General features: G+C 50.4%; 1 long non-coding RNA gene across 1 annotated transcript; it reads right to left on the reverse strand.

The window, feature by feature from the left end:
* Positions 1-327: 327 nt before the first annotated feature.
* On the reverse strand, positions 328-8,706 carry LOC142450106 (uncharacterized). The gene is made up of 3 exons (XR_012784911.1): positions 8,613-8,706; positions 8,100-8,238; positions 328-3,188 (listed from the first exon to the last, which is right to left on the reverse strand). It is a non-coding gene; the product is annotated as an uncharacterized LOC142450106 (long non-coding RNA).
* Positions 8,707-9,261: the final 555 nt, after the last annotated feature.

The raw sequence follows: 9,261 nt of genomic DNA on the forward strand, positions 1-9,261 counted from the left end.
GAAATGGCTCACATTTTAAAGCAGTAATGAACGTGACTTTAAAGCTTAGGTTGTGGGAAGAAAACAGAAAGCAACGGTAATTTGATTTTACCTACTGAAGCTAAACAAAAGATATATCCTGGCATGCGAACCATATTTGGTTATTTTCTGGGCTATCTTAGTCCCAGTTAGCCCTGGGCTTTCTCTGCCAGCTTTACCGTAGGAGGAAGGTCATAAAATCTACAATTCCCACCACCGTGCATTTACAAAAGATTTTTGACATCACCAGTTTACTGTCTTCATTGTATATTTACTGCTAAGGCCCAGAGAAGGAAAAGGAAAGGCTTTGTTTAATCAGAATTTACTAATTAGTGAGCTTTTCAGTATAAAACAAACTACCAAATATAATTAATTAAAAACGAACACATGTATTTTTAGCAAATAGGCATTTTTTCAAACAAAAGTTTGGATAGTTTCAACCGAATTACTGTAAAAAAGTCACACACTGTAAAAAACTCACTGCCACCAAGTTGCGTCAGATTCCTAGTACCGTCCAGGCCAGGGTGGAACTGCCCGTGGGCTTCTGAGACCGTGACTCTGTAAGTGGGTAGCAAGCCTGTCTTCCTCCCTCCAGGCGGCTGGTGGTTTCGAAGTGATGACTTTGTGGTTAGCAGGCCAATGCATAACCACTCCACCACCATGGCTCCTCTATACTAAGGTAAGCAAATATAAATTCAGACTTTGAAAGAAATACAGGTCGACGATAATTTTTTAAACTTAATTTCCAACGATTCCTCAGTTTCAAATAAGCCGTCTAAAAGGGGAAACCATTTTCCCCGTGTTCCTGTAAAAACCGCGTTTGAAGGCTAGACCCAGCACAGTTACAACACAAGCCACTGTGCACCACGACAATGTCTTGAGACTCTCTATGAACACGGAGTTGCGGACAGTCTGACTTCCAGCACTGACTTACGCATTAGTATTGAGCACCAGTGAGTCAGCGATGCTAAGGCATGCAAGGCATGAGGACAGCCAACAGGAATCCTGGCCTTCAGGAAGGAGCTGGTGGGCCCCAAAGGAAGACCAGTCAAGGTGGAGAGGCACGAAAGAAAGGTCCAGGCCCAGTTCTGGTGGAGTTCAGGGGAAAACGTTTCCGAGACAAGGAGACAGTTGCCAAGCCCTGAGAGAGGGGTTATATTGTTGGCTTGTGCAGCAGCGAAAGGAGGGAAGAGCAAAGGGCAATGGCAGACTCAGCTGGAACTTGGAATATAGGAGAGAGGGAGTGGGGAATGAGCTTACCGAGTAATCTGGGGCTGGATCATGCACAACCCTGAATGTCTGCCTAAGCCATGGAAACTTGTGCCAGCACTGGGATGTCTTCAGAACTGTGCCTCCCAAAATAAACCTGGCAGTCACGTATTCTATCGATGGAAGCAAGGAAAGACTGCAGGCAGGAAGACTGAGGATTCGAAAATGCTCTGGTCAAGTTGAAGAATGAATGGAGACAAAAGGGAAAAACCATCACAAAGCCTGCTCACATTGTACTCTTTCCCACCTTGACCTTGTGACCTTGTGGTCTCAACCCTGCTCCCCTTTCTTTTTAAAAAAATTTTAATAAATCATTTTTATTGGGTGCTCTTCAACTCCTACGACCCTGCTGTTCTTTCAAGGTCCTCTTCCTCCAGGAAGACTTCATGGTTGACTGCGGCTCCCATGAATGAATTGCCTTTACTGCGGTTTAGACCTCGAGCATCACGATGCGCTAAGACGCTTTGCTGTTGCCTTGTGTGATTTCTTAACTAAATTCTACATCCCTGGTGTCTGGTAAAAGCATGGACACCCTTTCCCCAGACTGAGTTTCCCAGAAACGGGCTAGCTCTGTGACCAACTGTATCCTCTAAAAGCACAGACCGCCCATATCATTGTTCCTAGAACCAAAACAGACTGACCTGTAAAACGAGCAGTCACGTACGCCCCACTGAGCAAAACCGCACCTTACATGAACTCTCCAGAAGCTTCAACAGGGGGAGGGGAGTATAAAAAACCCCTCAACCGCTCCCCTGGGCGGCTTCCACAGCTTCACTTTACTGTGGGCTGTTGAACCCGTCCGCTTGTCTCCAATAAAGCCTGCTTTTTAATCAGTCCTCGGCGAGTATGGTCCGTCTCTTCTCGCTTTGTGCCTCAGTTTACCTAACACCTGGAAGGATAAGAACAACGACGGCCATGATGAAAGGGCTAAAATGCACCCAGACTTTATTCTGAGTTGGGTCCTATGATGAGATAGCTATAGATTATGTTTGAATCCACACACCCAGCAGTGCTATGAGGAGATGCTATTCAATTGCCAATTTACAGATGCGCAAACTCTATTCAAGGATACTTTCCCCAAAAGGTCCGGTAACGACATTCCCACGAACGTAAAATGAATACATGCCAAACAGCTCACTCAACGCATGAATCATGAAAACCAGCCACTTGTTCAAAGCACTCGGAGGGAGAATCTGAAGGCCGGCTTTTTGATATGGAAATCGGAAACGGTGCAAAACTGATTGGCAGCGTTTCACAGAGACTAAAATGCAAACTTCAGAATGCTCTTTCCTACCGGGCAGGAGTGGACGTTATTGCTGTTGCAGTTGTTAGATGCTCTTGTGTTTTAGCTGCTCCTAGAGCCTTGTGCTCACACAGCAGACGGGCCGGCGCTGCCTGGCAGCCAGCTGTCTCCTGCAGGGGCTTCCTCTATGTCACTTCCTGCTACGTGTCCAGCAAGGTCTTCCCTGCTAATCTCATGACTACAGCGTGTGAGGAGACGTCTGGCCAGCCTCTCTGCTAAGGAGCATTGTGGCTGTCCTTCTTCCAAGACAGCTGCTTTGTTCTTCCGGCAGTCCATGGGATACGAGCACTCGGTGTTCTGCACCCACACCAGAATCCCAATGCGTACATTCTTTTCTGGACTCTGTTATTTTCTGTCCAGTGTTTGCATGTGCACGCGGGGAGGGAAAACGCCACGGCTTGGGTCAGATTCTTGTTGGGGGTTGAATTGTGTCGCTGTCAGAAGTATGCGTTCACGGGGCTAGGCCACTGTGCTTCGTGTTTGGTAGCTGCGTGATCGTGCCCATGATGTGATCGGTTATGAGGGAATTAGTGCCACGCCCTCAATCAGACCCCAGCCTTGATCCAACGTAGGGAGATGGCTTGCATCGCCTTTTCCCCTACAAGAGATGAAAAGAGAGGGGAGAGAGTTACTGTCCCCGAGAAAGGAGAGCACGTCCTTTGAATCAGGGTCTCGGCACTGGAAACCTCCCAGACTCGGAGAGGATTGATACCCAGATGCCTGGAGATCTCCAAGGGACGGCAAGTCCTCAGAGGGTGGAGGAAGACAAGGACCCGCCTCCAGAGCCCACAGTGAGAGAAGACCTTGTCGGGCTGGCATCCTGAATCCAGACCTGTGACCTCTTAAGCTGTGGGAGAACACAGTTCTGCTTGTGCAGGCCAGCCCCTGTTTACAGCATTTCTGTTACAGCAGCCATAGGTCACTAAGACAATCCTCAAGAGGACCTCTTTGACATTTTTAGCACCTCAATGAGGTCTTATGCAGCACCGTGGGAAACGGTGGTAGTGATATAATCGTTTGTCAATTTGAGAGGTTTAAGAGTGAAGGGGTGGAGTCTAGCCTGTCAATCAGGTCATAGCCAATGAGGCCTCTGTGTGGACATGGTCTTCTCCTGAGGATTCTGGGAACTCCTGTCTTCCTCCTTGGAGGTGGGAGACACTCTCTCTGCTGACTCCCTGATGACAGCCAGAGCCTAGGAGCTGGAGACGCCACATGGAGACCTCTGTCAGTGCTGAAAAGCTGACGACACCACTGAATCCACAAGACTTTCCTTGGTCTGTGATTGTCCTGCGTGCCTGAGATGATATAAAATTTCTTGAGAGTACATTCACTCTTCATTCTGGTTCCTGTTGGCATGGAAGAGGTGACCACTTCCATGACTTGTCTGTTGTTCCTCTAATTTACCCTTCAATTACACAACCGTCCCTTGGACCCAATTGGTTGAGGAGTGTGGGGCATAGAAAGATTTCTCCTAGTGTCTCCCCCAAATATAAGCCAAACTTAGCTGCTTGTTACACATGGCAAATAACTATACATTTGGAGGTAATGGAAGTAGGTCAGGGGTTATTCTCCCTAAGGGTTATCAGCCATCCAGAGCAAACAGACACCACTGTTTATCCCACAACAAGTAGGGATAAGGGTAGTAAATTGTTTCCCTGAAGGAGAGCCCAGGGAGGTCAAGCCCACTCAAGGGTGAGCAAGGTTAAGTTGCCACCATGTATCTAGGGTCCACCCATCTTGTCACAGGTATACCTCTAGTTCCACCCCTTCCTATCGCGTACACACCTAGCTCATCCCTTACCTGTAACGCCTATGCCCATTGTTCCCCCCCTCCTATTGCTTGTATGGCCTATTGTACAGCCCCTTGTGACGTGTGTGTGATTACCTGTAATCACACCCCCTAGAGAGATAGGTAAGCCTTGGTTAGCAATAAATGTCTCCGCGGCCTGCCGGCTCTCTCCCCTGCCCTCGGCCCACATTGTGTGCAGCCCCGGCTGGTAAGATCATGACCATCCAGGAGGTGAGCATGCTACCATGAAATGTGTCTGACTTCTTTATTTTACACTCTCTCCTATCTCGCTCATGCTCTGTGACTTTATTGTAATCTTTATATATCTCGACCGTACAATTGCGCTTACTGAACCCGCGATTAGTTGTGGGGGCACAACTACATATTATAGGGTATCTACATATTATAGGTTATTGATCAGCCGTCCTCCAATCCTTAGGCCAGGTTCTTCTTCACAGAGCCCAACCTCTCGAACGCTTTGGTCAGCACACCGATTGAATAAATATGGTGAAAGGACACACCCCTGAGGAAGTCCTTGACAACTTCCGTCTTCGCTCTCAGCTGCGAGGCTTTTTGTTTCCTTTACTTTAAGTTGTAATCCGTATTGAAGGCTGCAGTGCTTGATCTTCATCAGCAAGTGATTCAAGTCCTGATCAATTTCAGATGGAAACCACTGGTCATGTTCTTCAGTCATCCTCACTGGCTTTAATGGCTGATGCATGAAGTGGAATAACAGCTGCATTGACTGCATTTCCTGCTTGGGGGGACTCTCTGGCCCTGACCGTGAAGCTGCCGGAGCCCTGCCTCATTTCTATCGACCTTGGAGCCACAGGACTCTGCACCCACCGGCCTGTGCTCTCCCTGCATTCTGCATGTGACATGTGACTGCATGAGTCTGCAGAGGGCTTTAAAGACCAGTACTGGACTGATGGACTTGCATTGGACTGGGCTGGAAACCTTTCTTGATCCATGATTACTTCTTGATAGAAAACTCTTTCTTATATGTATATGAGTGTCATTGGCTTTATTTCTCTAGTTAACCCGGCCTAACGTACCGCACAATGGTTGAGTGCTCACCTGCTAACCTAAAAGTCAGTGGTTCAAGCCCACCAGCTGCTCTGAGGGAGTGATACGGCAGTCTAATTCCCTACAGATGACAATTGCCTCATAGGGTTACTGGGAGTTGGAATCCACTTGGTGGCAATGAGTTTGGTTATCTTTGGGCGGTGACAGTCTGGAGGGTTTTAAAGGGTCCTATGTGGCAGTTACATAATCTGTCAACTTGAGTGGAGGGGTGGAGTCTAGCCTGTCAGTCAGTTCACAGCTTGATGACCTCATTTGGAGGTGCGATGGAGATAAATAGCTCACTGGAGGCCAGACCCAGTCTCTCTGCCTTCCCTTTCCTGCTGTGGAGGCACTCAGAGAGCTGGAGGAGACACGTGGAGACCCGCACCAGCAATGAGATGCTTCCACCGCCACTGAATCCACAAGACCTTCTACCCACTGGCCTGTGATCTTCCTGCATTTGGCATCATTGCATGTGTTGCCTAAGTCCAAAGAGGAATTTATAGACTAGTATCGGACATATGAGCTAATATCAGACTTATGGACCTGATCTGGACCGGGCTGGGGTGTTTTCTTAATATACACTCATTCTTAGATATAAAGCTCTTTCTTGTACACATATGTATGCCTATGAATTTGTTTCTCTGGTCAACCCAGACTAACACATCTCATTTCGGCTAATATGTCTTTTCTAACATCCCATGGGCTGCCAAAAGAATAAACAAGTCCGTCTTGGAAGAAGTACAACCAAAATGCTCCTTAGAGACAAGGATGGCAGGACTTTGTTGTCAGGAAAGACCAGTCCCTGGAGAAGAACCTCATGCATGGTGAAGCAGAGAGGCGGTGAAAAGGAGGGAGGCTCGCCATGAGCTGTATTGACACAGTGGCTGCATCGATGGGCACAAATGTAGGAACAATTATGAGGACGGTGCGGGACCGGGCAGTGTTTGGTTCTGTTGTACACGGGGTCGCTGTGGGTCAGAACTGACTTAAAGGCACCCGGCAACCACACTCTACAGTACGATGTACTGTGTATGTCATAAAGGAGCCCTTGGGTGAGTGTTGGGCTGCTACTCTCAAGGCCAGTAGTTCAAAGCCACCAGCTGCTCCTTGGGAGAAAGACGAGGCTGTGGCTGCCTGGGGAAACCCTACACGGGGTGCCTGTGCATCAGCATCGACTTGGTGGCAGTGGGTTGGGCATGTTAGAAGGGAAGAATAATCGAAGGTCATGTGTGGGCTGCATGCACCACATTCACATGCCAATTTCCCGTCTCCTGGACTGTGGCCGGTTTGCCCCTGGCACCACACCCATTGGCAGGGCTCTCCAGAAGGGGCGCCAAGCACGGACGAGGCTCTGGGATGGAACCTAGTGTCCACGGATGTCGTTCGCCTCCCAAGAACCTCTGGTTCTAGAAACTGCGGATGGGAGCCCAGGCTGGGAAACCGGGAGGTGCACGCGGCGCAGCAGTCGTTGGTAGCACCGGGCGCGCAGCGGCGCTGTCGGCCAGGAAATCGGGGCGCAGCGAGCGTCTCCGGCAGGGAGCGGAGCGCGGCCTCCGCCGGCGGCCAGGGCGGAGGAGGCGCCGCGCTCCCTGGGGACTGCGGGCGTGGGCAGTCGTCCGTCCGCGCCAGGGATAAGACGGAAAGCCCCACACCGGGTGCAGACCTTGGCATCCAGTCCCTAAAGCGTTAGCGCCAGGTACCCGTCCCACTCTCTGCTGCGTGAGTCGCAAGAGGACTTTATAGACTGGTGTCGGCCATATGGGCTGATATTGGACTTAGGGACTTGATCTGCACTGGGCTGTTTTCTCAGCATTCAGCTGCTCTTGTATAGCAAGCTCTTGCTGATACACATATGGATGTCTCTGCATTTGCTTCTCTAGCCTTCCCGGACTAATTCAAGTAGGGAGACAGGGCACGTGCCCCTCACCTCTCGCCCTGCCCAGCTCAGCAGCCTACCGTTTGCTTCCTGTCAACACCTTCAATGGTTTCCCATGGCTGAAAGTATTCACTGTGGTTTCTATAGCCCACCTTCCATCCCGCCCCCATATTTGTCTCCTTGCTGAACTCACCAATCCCCCCCTCGCCGCCCTACACACACCTGAACTCCACCCACATCCACGCACCCCCTGCTGCCAAGTCCCACGGGACGGAGTTGAACTTCTCCAGAGAGTTTCTGAGACTGAAGTCCTCCTGGGAGCAGATAACCTCACCTTGTTCTCTCAGAGCAGCCGGTGGGTTTGAACCACCAACCTGGGCTCCTCTGCTTCCAAACGATGCTTTCTACAGCCTTCCCCTAACTCTGTGACCGATTACAGACAGTTTCTCGCCTTCCATACACCTCCTGTTAGCTTCCTGAGTTCAGATCGTTCTCTTAGGAAAAGAGTCATCCTTTCCAAGGAGGAGGGGAAAGTGCTGGGACTGAAGAGGGCAGAGAGGAATCCATGGGAAAGAATGTGAGATTTGTCCAAGAGGAGAGATGGCGGCTCTCTGGGATGAGTAAGGGGAGCCTGGCCCTATCTGATGTTTACATTCCTCCGAGCAGAGCCCCTCCTGTTTCTTCTCATCGTACTTAAGAGGATACCATGAGAATCTCTGCACAGGAATCCAGGCCCCGTTCCCCCGCCCTCGCCCCACCAGTCCTGCTCCCCTCACCTCTGACCTCTTGCTAGGTGGTCAACTGATAAGGAGCTATCTCCGTTTTCTGTTTCTTCATCGGCAGCAGAGTTATTCTTTAAACCGGATTCCTTGGGGGATAAGGTGAGAGGGTCAGGGACGTGTTGGGGATCCACTCCTGCAAGAAAAGGCAAAAGCAGCCCAAACTATCACCAAGAGAAACAGCCAGTCCTCCCAGTCAGCCTGCCATTCCCCAGTCTAAAGTCCGCCCTACCTCCCCCCCACCTGGGGGGCCTCAGCCATCTGCCCCACGGTCAGACATAGAGCAAGGGTACAGACACCCCTCGGTAACTTAGAAAAAAAGCTGTAACGGAGCTGTAAGTAGGGTGTATGTGGGTAGAGACATGCAAGTTTTGCCTTGTAAAAGACTCAGCAGAGTTTCAGGAACGCAGGCCATTGAGCTTGCTTTGGAGCCGCAGAGCAGTGCATCCAGCGCTCTACCGACTGACTGCTTGTCCTGATTGGTGCTGGGGACCTTAGGCTCTGACTCACTGCGACTTTGGCGACAGCAGTTGCCTGGCCGTTTTCCTGATCATGGGTCCATTTGATGGGGTCCGTTGTTGTAGTTCCTACATTCTGATTTAGGGACCGCCTCTCCTGGCACCAGGTCAGACCACAGTCTGATGTGATTCATAGGGTATTCATTGACTAACTTTTGGAAGCAGATTGCCAGGTGAGTTAGTCAAGAGAAACAAATTCATGTTCTGTCCACAATGGGGCTTGGACCTCCGGCTAGCACAGGACAGGATGAACTGTTTCCGCCAGAGGGTGGGCACCAAGGATCCGATCGCTCTGTGCCCCTGGGCACCTGCTCTCACGTCAGCCCGGCTGGGGAGTGGGGGTGTGGAATGGAGAAGCAGGAAGATAGAAATCCAAGAGCACAGAGGGTGGTTTCGAACGAGCGCACAGATGCCTCCAGAGAGCACCCCCTTCCCCTCCTGGTGTCCCCAGAGCCAGGCTTCTCAGCCCCGAGAGAAGAATCTATGCCAGGGAAGACCCATCCTGGTTCCTGGGGTCCGAGAGAGCACGTGGTCTCAGAGGCAGGTGAATAAAGTCAATGTTCTCTCAAAGATTGTTCAGGGTGGGGGGGAGGGGTGGTGGCTACGGCATTGATTAGGTTGTTGAACTTCTGTCCAGGGGT

This window comes from Tenrec ecaudatus, chromosome 6 (genome assembly GCF_050624435.1).
Source record: "Tenrec ecaudatus isolate mTenEca1 chromosome 6, mTenEca1.hap1, whole genome shotgun sequence".
Taxonomy (NCBI): domain Eukaryota; kingdom Metazoa; phylum Chordata; class Mammalia; order Afrosoricida; family Tenrecidae; genus Tenrec; species Tenrec ecaudatus.